General features: G+C 41.3%; 1 protein-coding gene across 2 annotated transcripts in view; it reads left to right on the forward strand.

Moving 5' to 3' along the window:
• BRINP2 (BMP/retinoic acid inducible neural specific 2) overlaps window positions 1-14,183 on the forward strand; it is a 123,427-nt gene that overhangs the window by 33,653 nt on the left and 75,591 nt on the right. The gene's annotated exons all lie outside the window — the stretch shown is intronic.

A 14,183-nucleotide genomic window follows, 5' to 3' on the forward strand; every position in this document is an offset into this window, starting at 1 on the left:
TTTTTCCTACCCCCTCACTCCCTCATGACTCCGCTGCCATGCCAGCCTCTTTGCCATTCCTCTAGTTGACAAAGCAAGCTCCTGCCTACACACACTCCTCCCTCAGCCTAGTGTGCTTTTATCCTCCAAATGCCCTCTTAATGTAACCATCTCACTCAAATGTACCTATTACTTGAATACTTGATATAAAACAGCACCCCCCCCCCCACACTATTGCTCTCTATTCCCTCTGCTTGCTATATTCTTCTTCATGGAACTACTACCACCTGATATATTATATATTTAATTATTGATATGTTTGCTGTCTGTGCTCTATCCCACTAGAATGTAAATTAAAGAAATAGTTGACTAGTGCTTAGCATGTAGAAATTAGTCAATATTTTATGGAATAAATGTAAGGTATAAAAATAGGATTTATTGTGACTCATACTTTATGAAACAGGTGCTGAATTGAATTTGGGCATTCAAGAGTTATAGAAGCTTAAACTTATGATGGAATATCTATGCCCTAAATTAATTCTCCTAACTTGTCCTTAATTTTTTTAGGATGGGCTTGAATAAGAGTCTTCTGGCAATTTCAGCTTCCTCAACTGTATCACGAAGGACTATTTCTTGAATAAAAGAGGTTTCTTTAGTTTTCTCTTGAGACCCTACCACTCATCCTTGCTTGTTATAGAAAGCCAGAGATTTTGCATTGTACCTCTTGGCAGCCCATATATAATTAACACATAGCCTTACATATAGTTGGTTGCCGTTAAAAATACTTTGCTTGAAGAGTAAAAGTTGTTGAATATTTGGCTGATGGTTTTTCCTGAATCCTAAGCTTATAAACTTTCATTTAACTTGGATCCATTGAGGTGAAGTGAGATTATATTAGAGCACTGGCTCTAATCGTAATGCACTGGGGTGAAGTGGGAATAAGAGCCATATCCATGTCACTTTTTATTCATTCATTCATTCATTCATTCATTCAAGGAACATTTTAAACATTAGGTAATATGTTAAGTATTGGGATTAAAATGAGAATTATTGAGAAAATGAGAAGCCAAAACAAGTGATAATTCAACCTTCATGGAACTTACAGACTAGGAAGAGAGACATGCTTTGATCAAATAATGATCCAAACAAATATATAAAATTATAGTTGGCAAGTTGTATGGGTAAAACAGAGACAGTGTTACAGGTGGCTAAAATCAAGAATTTGACCCTAACACGGAGATTCAAGGAAAGCTTCCTTAAAGAGGTGGGTTGAGTAAGAGATAGATGCCCTCAAGAACATTTGCTCCCACAGAGGCAACATTAGAAGCAAATGCCCTGTGGTTGAAGGGTATTAGACTCATCCAACGTCTACACAGCTGGTACACAGAGCAGGTGGGAGAAACCAGATCATTCATGTAAAGAGTGATGGGAAGCCCTTGAATGATTGATGTGTTTGGGAGTTGATAATACAGAGGTCTATTCATTTTTTATAGCTGCATAACAGATTAGCACAAATCTAGTGACTTAAACCAACTCACATCAATTATCTCACAGTTCCCATGATTCAGGAATCCACAGCTTAGCTAGATCCTTTGCTCAGGGCCCCACTTGGCTGCAGTAGCCTGTTGGCCAAGCTACATTGTCACTGGAAGCTCAATTAAGAAAGAAACCACTTTTAAGAACCTGCAGCTTGTGGAAGAATACATTTCCTTACAGTTAATGGTCTGAGGGCCCCAGCTTTGTTCTGGCTGGAGGTTGGCCTCAGGTCCTGGAGGCTGACCACAGGCCACTGCCACATGGCCCTTCTGCATAGGTAGTTCACAGACTGGCCATTCATTTCCTCAAGGCCAGCAGAAGACTCTCTCCGGTCGGCTAAAACGAAGTCTTCCATAATATAATGTAATCATGACAGTGACAGTGACATCCCATCACTTGCTGCATTCTGTTGGTTAGAAGCAAGCTACAGGTTCTTTCTGCACTCAAGAGGAGAGAATTACACAAGGCTCTGACTCACTGGGGGCCAATTTGGGGTGTGTCACCACAGGAAGGAAAAGAGATGACATGTTCAGATCTGATGCATTATGCAGAATGCACTGAAAGTCCAGATGAGAAATGATAGTTTAGATTAAGGTGGTGGCAGGGAGGACAAAGACTTATGATTAACTTTGAGCATATTTTAGAAGTCAAATTGATAGAATTAGTGATAGGTTATACTTTAGGGACAAGAAAAAGGAAGATATCAAAATTACTAGTTTTCTATTGAATAAGTAGATTGGTGGCACTTAACACTGTCTACTCATTAAAATCCTTTGAAGGGACTTTAAAAAAAATACTCACTCCAGGGCCTGACCCCATGTTTTTAAAACAGAACCTATGGGGGGTTCAGGTGTTGGTATTTTTTAAAAGGCTTTCCAGGTGATTCCAATATCCAGCCAAGACTGAGAACCCCAAGAAGAGATGGATTATTTTGCCCTTCACTTTGGTAAGCAACCACTTAAGAACATGAGGCTGATTCTGGACTTACTGACTTGAGAAAGTTTGAAACATCAGCTAAAATACTCAGGTTGTAAAAAAACAAATCATATGAGCTCACGAGGGAAGACTGGGCTTGAGGCATGAATTTCTTATCTATGGGCAGCTGCCTTGTGTAGCCGTGAATGTGGGTGAGGCCACCCAGGGTACAGCATATAGCAAAAAGGGGTAAAGGCCTGGAACTGAGCTTTGAGAAATTCCACATTTAATGACTTGGTATAGGAGTATGGATCTGCAAGGAGTGGCCACAGAAAAGCAGGAAAAAACCCCAGAAAAACAGAAAGGGTGTGTGCACTAGGAAGCCAAGAGAAGAGAGTGTTTATGAAAGAAGCATTAGTGGTGTCAAATGAACTTATGGAAGTGGACTGGGAGTCACTCAAATACTCGACTCTCCAATAAAAGATGCTAGAAAACTCTAGTTACTTTTAATTGAACCCCTGAACTAGCAACCACAAACTTCTTCTCCTTTTTTTCTCACTACAGAGGTAATGAATGTAAAATATAGGAAATTTAGGAAAAACAGATTAGCCAAAAGAAAGGAATCTTTACCCCATAAACCTACCAACTATATAGATAGATAGATAGATAGATAGATAGATAGATAGATAGATAGATAGAGATCTATCTATCTATCTATATATAGTAGAAGTCTTTTTTTTTCCAATATTTTATTTATGAGAGATACACACAGAAAGAGGCAGGCTCCATGCAGGGAGCCTGATGTGGGACTTGATCCCGGGACTTCAGGATCATGCCCTGGGGCTGAAGGCAGATGCTCAACCACTGAGCCACCCAGGCGTCCCTATAGTAGAAGTCTTTTAAGGATATACATATTGTTTTTAATAGAACAATAACTTGTATGCTATTTTATATCCTATATTTGTAATATAGCCTAACCAGTTTTCTGTATCATTAAATATTCTTATATAGCATACTTTTAAATGATTGCATTAGCCTGAATTATATGGATATACCATAATTTGCTCAAACAATCTATTTTACATCATTTAGATGTTTTGAACTTTTTCCTCTGTTATAAGGATCACATTTTAACATGTAAAACCCAATTGGGAATGTGATGGGTCAGTAAAAACACTCAGAACTTGTGAATCAATTGAGGAATAAGACACATGTAAAGATGAGCTTCATTTTTGAAAGAGATGAAGATGTGACCTAGATCTGGAACTAAATTGGGCGTAGATACACAGGCCCTCCCATCACTACCCCTCCAAGCTGACTGCTGGGCCACAGAAGCAGAGCCTGCTGTGCAGGGTTTATTGGATGACAGAAAGCAGGCGAATGCATATCTGCTGCGTGCAGACAGCTGGCAAAAACAAAGAACTCTAAAACTAACAGGGCCAGACTAGCTTTGTTTTTCTCTCAAACTCACAGTGCAAAGAGTTCTTGGTGAGGAGAGAGAACCCAGCCTCTTCTCTTGGTGAAGTCTTCCCCATATGTGGTAGGTAGCCAGCCTTCAAGATGGCCTTCAATGATTCTTGGGTAGTCCCCTCCTCAGAGTATCAGGTCTACATAAGCAATAAATACAGTGGAAATCGTGGTATGTGGCTTCCATGGCTCGGTCATGAAAGTCATTATTGCTTCTGCTTTGCTGTCTTTGGGAGCACTCACTGTTCCATGTTGTGAGGATACTCGCGCTGTCCTTTGAAGAGGTCCATGTGAAGAGGAGTGGAGACCTCCTTCTGAGAGCCAGCACCCACCTCCCAGCCTTGAGAGTGAACCAACTTAGACATGGTTCTTCTATCCCCACATCTTCAGATGCCTGGAGCCCTAGCCAACATAATGACTGCCACCTCCTAAGAAACCCAGAGCCAGAACCATCCAAATTCCTGACCCACAGAAATTGTGTGAGATAGTAATTTTTATTATTTTCAGCCACTAAGATTTGTTACACAGTAATAGGTAACTAAAATACCTTGGAAACATAAATAGCTCTCAGTTTTTCTCTCCCATGTTGTCAATCAGTAAACATCCTTGTAGCTGAAGCTTTGTGTACAACTCCAAAATAATTGTCCAGATATAGACTTGCTAGATCAAAGGAAATGCAGAATTCCAATGTTATATGGTTAAATCTTAAGTGTGTTATTTTAGACATCATGACGTTGGTCTTAGAGTGTGTGTTCATGCCATCACTTCTCTTGCCCCCTTCACACACTTGTCTGGAGCTCTCTGTTTCCCACTCTGTATACAGGTTGGAATAGGAGTAAGGACAGTAGAATGAGAGGAGTCCTCAAAGGTCAGTAGGTAGCATAATGGGTCCTAGGGCATGTGCTGACTTTTGGAGGATCATCTTTGTAAACATATCAGAAAGGCACGTGCTTATGGATGGATGCTCAACATGGCTCTGTTGATAAATGAGACTATGTACTGGCAGAAGTATTTGCTGCATTGGATGGAAACGCATTGATACATGGAAATGGAAAGATTCCTAGAAAGAAGAAAAAGGCCACATGTGGAGCCCACGAAAGTGATGAATGGAGAGGAGGCAAAGGAGACAAGAATAAAACAAAGAGCTCCAAAGCAAGAGATGATACATATGGCATCAGAGTCAGAGGAAGCCATACCGACTGCAGGAGAGGGAGAATTCGGTTAATGATCCCACCCATAGCAAGCTGCTCGTGTTTATGGGCAGGAAGCTATCAAGTTCCAACAGCTGCAGCATCATGCGTTTCAAAGGCCTAATTTTAGAATGCTCCTGACAATGCCCCAGGAGTTGCTAGATCTGAATTAAAAACTCCAGGTCCCTTCCTCCACCACCACCACCCCCCTTTTCTAAATCAAGGGTTATTGATTTACTAATGGCCTTTGTATCCTGCTGAAAACAACCCTACAGGAGAAGAAGGATGTTACTGAGAGCCAGAGGGCTAACAGCTTGGAAAAATCAAGATCGTAGGTGGGCAGGTAGACGGAAGGCAGGCCCAGAGAAAACTCAGAGCCTAAGACAAAGGGAGGGTAGAAATGTGGGATGCAAAGAGGCTTCCAAGGGGGAAGAAGAGCTGCTGAAGATAAATGTTGCCCTGGGAGCTGGATACATCAGGGTGGGCAGGTAGAAATCCTGTGTGGATAATGGGTCCCTCGGGTCTTTGTTAGAACCATAGTCTTGTCAAGAGAGTGGGGTTCAGTGAAGGGTCTCAGGGCTGGGTGGCAAAAACCTGCCTAGATTCTAATCACAGGTCATCATTAACTGGCCACATAAGCCTCAACCTTGTTTTTTTTTTTTTTTTTTTTTTAAGCCTCAACCTTGTAACCACACTCTGGACTCCAGTTCTTCCTCTATGAAACAGGGGCCTTTCTACAAGTCTAGAATTCCAGGTGTCAGCTGCTGACATGGTGGCCATCTTCCTGGCCATCTTCCAGTTTTTTTGATCACCATCATTGCAGGTTTTTTTGGTTGGTTCCTTTCCCTGAGAACCAAGGGAGAACAGGCCTGTGCTGAACGGGTGGAGGACCATATGAGCGTGGCGGGGGTGGACCAGGAAGCTGCCTTTAGAGGGGAAGCAGCAAAAGCAAGAGAAGGGGGTCCCTGGGTGGCTCATTGGTTGAGCATCTATCTTCGGCTCAAGTTGTGATCCAGGGGTCCTGGGATCGAGTCCCACATTGGGCTCCCCACATGGAGCCTGCTTCTCCCTCTGCCTGTGTCTCTGCTTCTCTCTCATGAATAAGTAAATAAAATCTTAAAAAAAAAAAAGAAAAAGAAAAAGCAAGAGAAGGCAGACACATAGAAGCAAAGGGAGGGAGAAGCGAGCCGAGAGAGTCTGGAGGTGACCAAAGGTGTGAAGAAGCCAGAGTGTGATGAAGGAAAATTGGGTTGTGAAGGGTAGAACCAAGTGGCTACAACCTGGCTCTGGATCCAGACAACCCGCCCCGGCCATAACATGCTGGGACCTGGACAAACTACTTAATCTCTTTAGCTCCTCATTTCTTCATCCATAAACATAAAATAAGAGTAGAACACAATGCTCACAGTGAGACACTGTATGTGAAGCAGTGAGAACGTTGGCTGGACCCGTGACTACTCCGTGAGTGTTAGCTACGGGTACTGGGACGTCCCTCCGGTCTGGAGAGTAGTCAGTTGCTGTGGGTTTTGCAGAAGCCAAACTTGGGGATGTTCATGGAATGGGGGGTGGGGCTATGTGAGGGTAGTTTCCAGAACAATGTTGAGAGGTTTATTTTAGGGGACAGAGGAGAATCGCTTTGTGTCTATGAATGAACCAAAACTGGACAATGGGAAAATAAGTATTTTAAGCAGTATGCTTACCATTCCCTCCATGACTGTTGTGGAGGCAGTTGCAACCTGCTAACTCTTGATAACAGCCCTCCGGAGCAAGAGCTCCCAGGTCCTATGACTATAAACCGTGTGCACTATTCTGCAGCCCCTCTTCCCTGAAATCCCCTATTTGGATCACGGCCTCAAATGTTGTAAGCCTGTCAGGCCACCTCAGGGTGTGTTGATGGTGCTGCGTCACCAACAAGGTGACCTCATTGTCATCGTGGAGGTTAAGAGAAAATGGAGGACCTGGCAGGGCCTCAGATATGATGGCACAGGTTGCGTTCTGCTCCACCACGCAGGAAGCCATGCCCTTGGACGACATGGTGCGACTTGGTGTTTGCAGGGACAATCTGAACCATGGCATGCAGTCGCCCCTAGACGGGAGGGGAGGGTTCTGAGTTGGGATGAGAAAAAACAAAGCACAGGAACTGAGAGCATCTTTAATTGAAACTTCAGGAGACAACAAGCCCAGAGAGCATCTGGGTGATTGCTGCCCAGGTCGTTCCATGGCAGCTGCGATGTCAGGAGGGCAGTTTTAGCCTTAAGCCAGAGAGCCCCGTCCTGTGGAACCACCAGTGCCAGTTCCAGAATCTGCCTGCAGCCCCCCCTCCCAAGCCTGGGGCAGCCTGGCCAAGGCCCGAACAGGCAGGAGGCGCGAGCATTGGCAAAATGTCAAGGATGGCGGGGCAGGCAGAGAACTGGAGGAGCCTGAAGGAGCGATGTTTTATGAATGAGTGTGATGAATTGTTTCTGTTTGTTTCCACTACACCCCAGCTCCTCCTCACACAAGTGGGGCAACCAAGTGAGAGCAGCTGAGATGGTTGGAAATGGAAGGATTATCTGACCACCTGTTGGAACTGGTGGCTGAAGCTCTCTGGCCAGAATGGCTGACTTGAGTCTTGCCCAGTCATATAGATGATGGGAAAAAGAGAGAACAGGACTCCTCGTATTTTAAATTATTTTCTAATTAGAAAAAGGTTTTTTTTTTTTCCTGATTACAAAATAATGCATTGTTTTGTAGAAAATTTAGAAATACATAAAATCATAACAAAGAAATGAAAATGGATCCTGATTGCAGCACTTGGCAACAATTACCAATCTAAATTTACTTGCAACACTTTTCTCTCAGGAGAGCACAGCTTTGCAGATACTTTCTAATTCATTTTTCAGGGCAGGTGTGTGAGGGTTGGTGTGAAGAGACTAGTGCATCTTTTTATTATTTCTTTTTTTTTTTTAAGATAGATTTATTTATTTATTTATTTATTTATTTATTTATTTATTTATGAGAGAGAGTGAGAGAGAGAGAGAGAGAGAGAGAGAGAGGCAGAGACACAGGCAGAGGGAGAAGCAGGCTCCATGCACCGGGAGCCCAACGTGGGATTCGATCCTGGGTCTCCAGGATCGTGCCCCGGGCCAAAGGCAGGCGCCAAACTGCTGCGCCACCCAGGGATCCCTAGTTTTAATTAATTTAAATTTCAAAACTTATTTCGAGTATCAGAAAAAAATTAAATATACTTAGAATATGCTGGATATGTGATTTCTTTTTCCAACTGCAGATTATTTCAAATCTAAACAAAGAATCAAGTATTTCTTTCTTTTTTTTTAAAAAAAGATTTTATTTATTTATTCATGAAAGACACAGAGAGAGAGAGAGAGAGAGAGGGAGGGTGAGAGAGGCAGAGACACAGGCGGAGGGAGAAGCAGGCTCCATTCCATGCAGGGAGTCTGACGTGGGACTCAGTCCTGGGTTTCCAGGACCACACCTGTGGGGAAGGCGGCGCTAAACCTCTGAGCCACCCGGGCTGCCCCGAATCAAGTATTTCTGATGAAAAATTAGACTTTGACATGTGCTATAAATGTAAATATACCCTAGATTTCAGACTCAGTGTGAAAAAACATAAGCTATCTTGGTAATAATTTTCTTAAATTACATGTTCAAATGACAAAATGTTGTGTTTTTGTTTTATTTTTTAAGTTAAGGTGTAGTTGCTGTACTAATATAAGTTAGTCTCAGGTGTGTGACGTAGTGATTTGACAATTATACACATTATGAAATGCTTATAATGAAAAGTATAGTTACTACCTGTCACCATACAAAGTTATTTCAAATGACAATATCTTGGATTTGGTAGGTTAAATAAAATATATTATTAAAATTAATTTTTCTACTTCATTTTACCTTTTTAATGTAGCTGATAATAAATTTATAGTATCTGTGTAGTTTGCATTATATTTTTATTGGACAATGCTGGATACAGCCACATGTTGGCAAGTCTCTGGTTGTATCTTCTAAGATGTGAAGAGTCAGGGTCTGTCTGTCTTAACAGGGATCTGTCCCTACCTTACATATCTCTCTTTAATTCAATGGACAAACGTTTTTGAATCATGGATTGGTAAATAGCACAGGTGTCAGAATTAGAACAACCGTGGTTTCAATGTTGGCTGCATGAGCTGTGTGATCATGTATAAATTTCTTTTTCTTTTTTCCTTTTCCCTTTGTACAAGGAAATAATTTCAATCTCATAAAAAAGTCATACAGGAATACAAAGAACTCCCATATGCCCTTTATCCAGAGACCCCATTGAAGTTTCATAACTGACCCAAGAATGTCTTTTATAACAAAAGATCCAAACCCGGATTGTACATTGCTTAGAGTTGCCATGTCTTTCTTCAGTGCCCTTCAAACTAGAACAATTAGGTCCTCAGTCATTCTCTGGCCTTTGTGACCTTAACATTTTTGAAGATTACAGGTTCATTATTTTGTAGGATATCTCTCAATTTAGGTTGTGTGATATTTCCTCAAGTTGAATTCAAGTTAGGATTTTTTTGCCTGAAGTATGAGAGAAGTGATGTGATCTCACATGATTTTTCATCTAACCTCTGGTGACATGAACTTGGATCACTAGGATAAGATGGTGGCTGTCAGGTTTGTCCACTGTAAAGTTATTTTCCTCCCTGTGTAATTAATAATTATTTCAAGGAAGATATTGTGAGACTGTGAAGTATTCTCCTTTGATGAAAAATGGGTTATTTCATAGTTTAGCACTGATTTGTTTCTCAGTTGAACGTATTATCACTCGATAATTTCTAAATGATAATTTTCTAATTCCATCATTTTTTCCCTGCATTTATTAGTTGGCATTTTATTCAGGAAAAAGCTTCACCCCCCCCCCCCCCAGTATTGGTGTATGTGTGTGTGCAAATAGTGTGGCCTCATAGACTATTTACTCAAAGAAATATAATCCATTATTACCAATATTTATTCTGATGTTCATTGTCCCATAATTGATGAGAGGAACCTTTCTCAAGCTGGCTCTATGTTCTTTTAACATGTATCCATCCTTCTTTAGAGATATATACATTTTTATATTAATCCAGTGGTTTGCTGGAGCTGGATTACATTGCTTGTAGGAACCATTACAAATTTTTCAGGAATTGTATGTCATTAAGGTCAAGTTGGTAGCCTGGAATAGGCATGTTGTGAATATTTACACCATGGAAACTGGCAAATGCTAGTTTGACTGTTAAAAATTTGCCAGGACACGAATGTTTCTATCATAAAAAGAGGTTCCAACTTCATGTTACACCTTAACAGCCATATGCCGTAATCATCCATTTCTCCAAGAATCCCTGATTCCTTTTGGTGGAGAACAGGACTTAGAAACCAAGATCTTAAAGTGAGATGAGCCCTACTGGACATACTTGCAGTAGACAGAACTGGGAGAGATGGCTTGTGTGTATGTATATGTGTCATACACAAGGGAATGTATTAGTGTGTTTATGTGTGTGTTTGTGTGTGTACATATGCATATATACACTTCAATTTTATTTTATTTTATTTTATTTTATTTTATTTTATTTTTTTACACTTCAATTTTAAATAAGCATTTTATTTTGGAATAATTTTAGATTTATAGAAAAGTTAGAGCACAGGCTTCCTGTGTATCCTTCACCCAGCTTCCCCTAATTTTAATATCTTGTAACAATAGTACATTTGTCAAAATTAAGAAATTAACATAGGAGCAACACTGTTAATTAAACCACAAACTTTATTCAGATTACATCAGTTTTTCTTTCTTTCTTTCTTTTTTTAAAAAGATTTTATTTATTTATTCATGAGAGACACAGAGAGACAGAGACACAGGCAGAGGGAGAAGCAGGCTCCATGCAGGGAGCCCGACATGGGACTTGATCCTGGGACCCCAAGATCACGTCCTGGGCCAAATGCAAGTGTCAAACTGCTGAGTCACCCAGGGATCCCCTACATCAGTTTTTCTACTAATATCCTTTTTTCTATTCCAGAATCCAATCTAGAGTATCATATTATATTTAGTACACACACATTCTTTTATATCTATCAAACATGTATCTCCCTATCTGTTCATCTGTCAACTGCTCCATTTCTGTGTCTCTCTGTCCTTCTATTTCTCTATGTATATTAGGAAAAATGAGTTCATACTTCTAATCTTAAGGCCACACCAGAGGGTTTATTATAGCTTTTGTTCTTTCCATGTTTATAATTTCCCTCTTTGACCATGAGAAATTTTGCTCCTGTTCTCCTCAATATATTTACTTATTGGCTAAATCTCTCTGTATGTAACCAATTTCCTGTCTCCAATGGGCTGCTGTCCCACTCAACCACCTACCTTACGTGGATTCAGATGCTTCCTAGTTCACCCACCTGCACAGGCCTGCCTATCGGTTTTTTTATTGAACTGGAAGGAAGGAAGGAAGGAAGGAAGGAAGGAAGGAAGGAAGGGAGGAAGGAAGGAAGGAAGGAAGGAAGTTGTACAAGTTTCTAAATCTCCTAGAATCTCATTTTCTTTATATTAGTTGGTCCTGGATTAGTAATACTTACTTTGTTGATAGAAAAGTGCTTAGCACAGTGCTCAGGAGGAAATAAGCAATCAGTAATAGGATTTTTAACTGTTGTTATTGTTCTTGTCAAGGACCAATTAAGCATGAACAGGAGGCCCAGACAGAGGGATTGTGAGGATAAGTAATTTTGGTCTTCGCCACCATAGCATATGTTGGCAAACTAGATATGCATGAAAAACTTCCCTGAAAAAGCTGGTTTTCCATTATTCAGAGGTACTTTACAAGTCTGGGGTCATTAGAATTTGTTGGTATAAGTCAGAGCTTCTCAACCTCAGCACTAGTGACATTTGGGGTCCAGGGATTATTTGTTGGGGGGAGCTGTCTTGTGCATTATAGGATGCTTAACAGCCACCTGACCTTATGCAGTAAAGAAGGCACCCCCTCCAAGTGGTTTCAACCAAATATTCCTCTAGAAATTAAAAAAGGTCTCATGGGGGCAGAATCTCACACACACACACACACACACACACACACACACACACACACACACTGGAGACTCACCCGAATAAATGGTTGACTCTGTCTTTTTCTTTTTTTTGTATATTTTTTTATTGGAGTTCGATTTGCCAACATATAGCATAACACCCAGTGCTCATCCCATCAAGTGCCCCCCTCAGTGCCTGTCACCCAATCACCCCAACCCCCCACCCACCTCCCCTTCCACCACTCCTTGTTCATTTCCCAGAGTTGGAGTCTCTCATGTTCTGGGTTGACTCTGTCTTAACTGTGTTCTGTTACCATGTTTGAGGAATGGAACATTTGATTTAAGTTTTAAAAATTTTTAAGAGTTCCTCTGTACTATTTTTCCAAAGCTTTGGACTGAAAAATCAATGCTATAATTCAAAATTAGGCTGAAAATAATCTTAGCTTTGAATCAGAAGCTGTGAAATCAAACCTCAGTTATCACTGAAATGTGGACACCTGCAAATCCTAGTCAGCACAGAATCTTCCTATGTGGCTTTGGCTAATAAGGCTTGCCATAAGAATTATTAGAAGGATTTACACTCACCTTTCTTTCAGAGAAATCCGAGCATTACCTTCTAGCCTTTCCACCATCCCCTTCATGCATTTTATATTCTGGCTAAATGTTCTTTGTCCAATAAACATTAGTTGGATGAATGAGTAGCTATTTATTAGCTTTCCTAAAAGGAAGGAAGTGGGAAAACTTATTACCACATCTTACAAAGGGTTTAATTTGTCAAAAATAGTTTAGGGTAGTCAGTGGCAGTGTGAGCCAGAATGAGGTCTGAATGGAGATTTTTAGAGAATTACTGTAGCTCTTCCCTTGGAAGCTCTTGAAACCTTTTTGCACAGGACCCAGACAGTGCCTAGAATGCTGCAAGCTACCTAACTCTACAGCTCCACTTTGCAATAGAGAAAGAACCTGGTGTTAAAGAATTGGAGAGGAACACAAATAAACAGATAAATTGAGTTGGCAACAAACTGGCAATTGCATAAATTCAAAATAATCCACTCAAGCAAAACCTTCTCTTGTCCGGACAACACTGAAGTTGCCCTGAATTCAAAGCACCTTTGGTTTTTCCACCACCTCCTAGAGTGGGGTCCTGGCACTCTGGGCAGAGCTGTGTGGGCTCTGCATAATGCCCAGGATTGCATGGCAATGAGGCTTCTCAGCCGGAGACTGTATGAGAGTGCTCAGGAACCTGTTTCAGGATGAACACCAATTCTGGTAATCTGCCGTTAGTCATTTAAGATATTGCTGATACACAAGCAACCAGTAGAAATGAATGTAAGGGAAGGGAAGTCATTTGGCTCAAGAACTGAGGAGAGGACTCGCGGTGATGGATAAGCTTGCTTTCCATCAGATCTTTCTAATCCATGCTTTTAGAAATGATTTTTCAGGGCCCAGCAGTCCCAAGGGTGACTGTGATTGCCTAGTGGATCTGGAAACCTTGGGTTGGCTCTTGCCACCACTCCATACATACCACAACCAACATAGCAACCTTACTGATCGTACCCACTTTGTCACCTCATTCCATCCTCCCCCATCTGCCCACCAGTACCAGTCAAAAGCCCATGGCGGGCGGGAAACGTTGCCTTCATCAAAAAGCAAACCAAAAAGCCCACTTAGGGATGGGTTTCTTGGACTGTGCTACAAAAAGGGATAATGATTCTTTCTCAGTGTACTTATTGACATTCATTGAGCAGCATATAGTTTATTTTAGCTGGAGTTTGTGATGTAGCATCTATATTTAATTCCACAAGCTGTCGGGCAACTCATATATTTACAAACACCATCCCGGAAACAATGTGTTTGCTGGGCACAGCTGCATCTGTAACATCTCAGGAGCTCTGTGCTGTTTGGCACAGCTCAGGGCATTATCATTTTACATTCTGGTCTGTGCCAAGGCCCAAATAGGGCAGAGCTTGGGCCAAAAGTTCAGATTCAGTGACAGGCCTGGCAGAAAGCCAAGAGCAAGAGTAACATTGAGGGCCCAGGGTCAGAATGGAGGAGAGCTGCTCATCAGCCCACCTCAGTTGAGCC

This window comes from Vulpes vulpes, chromosome 13, assembly GCF_048418805.1.
Source record: "Vulpes vulpes isolate BD-2025 chromosome 13, VulVul3, whole genome shotgun sequence".
In the NCBI taxonomy this organism is placed as follows: Eukaryota; Metazoa; Chordata; class Mammalia; order Carnivora; family Canidae; genus Vulpes; species Vulpes vulpes.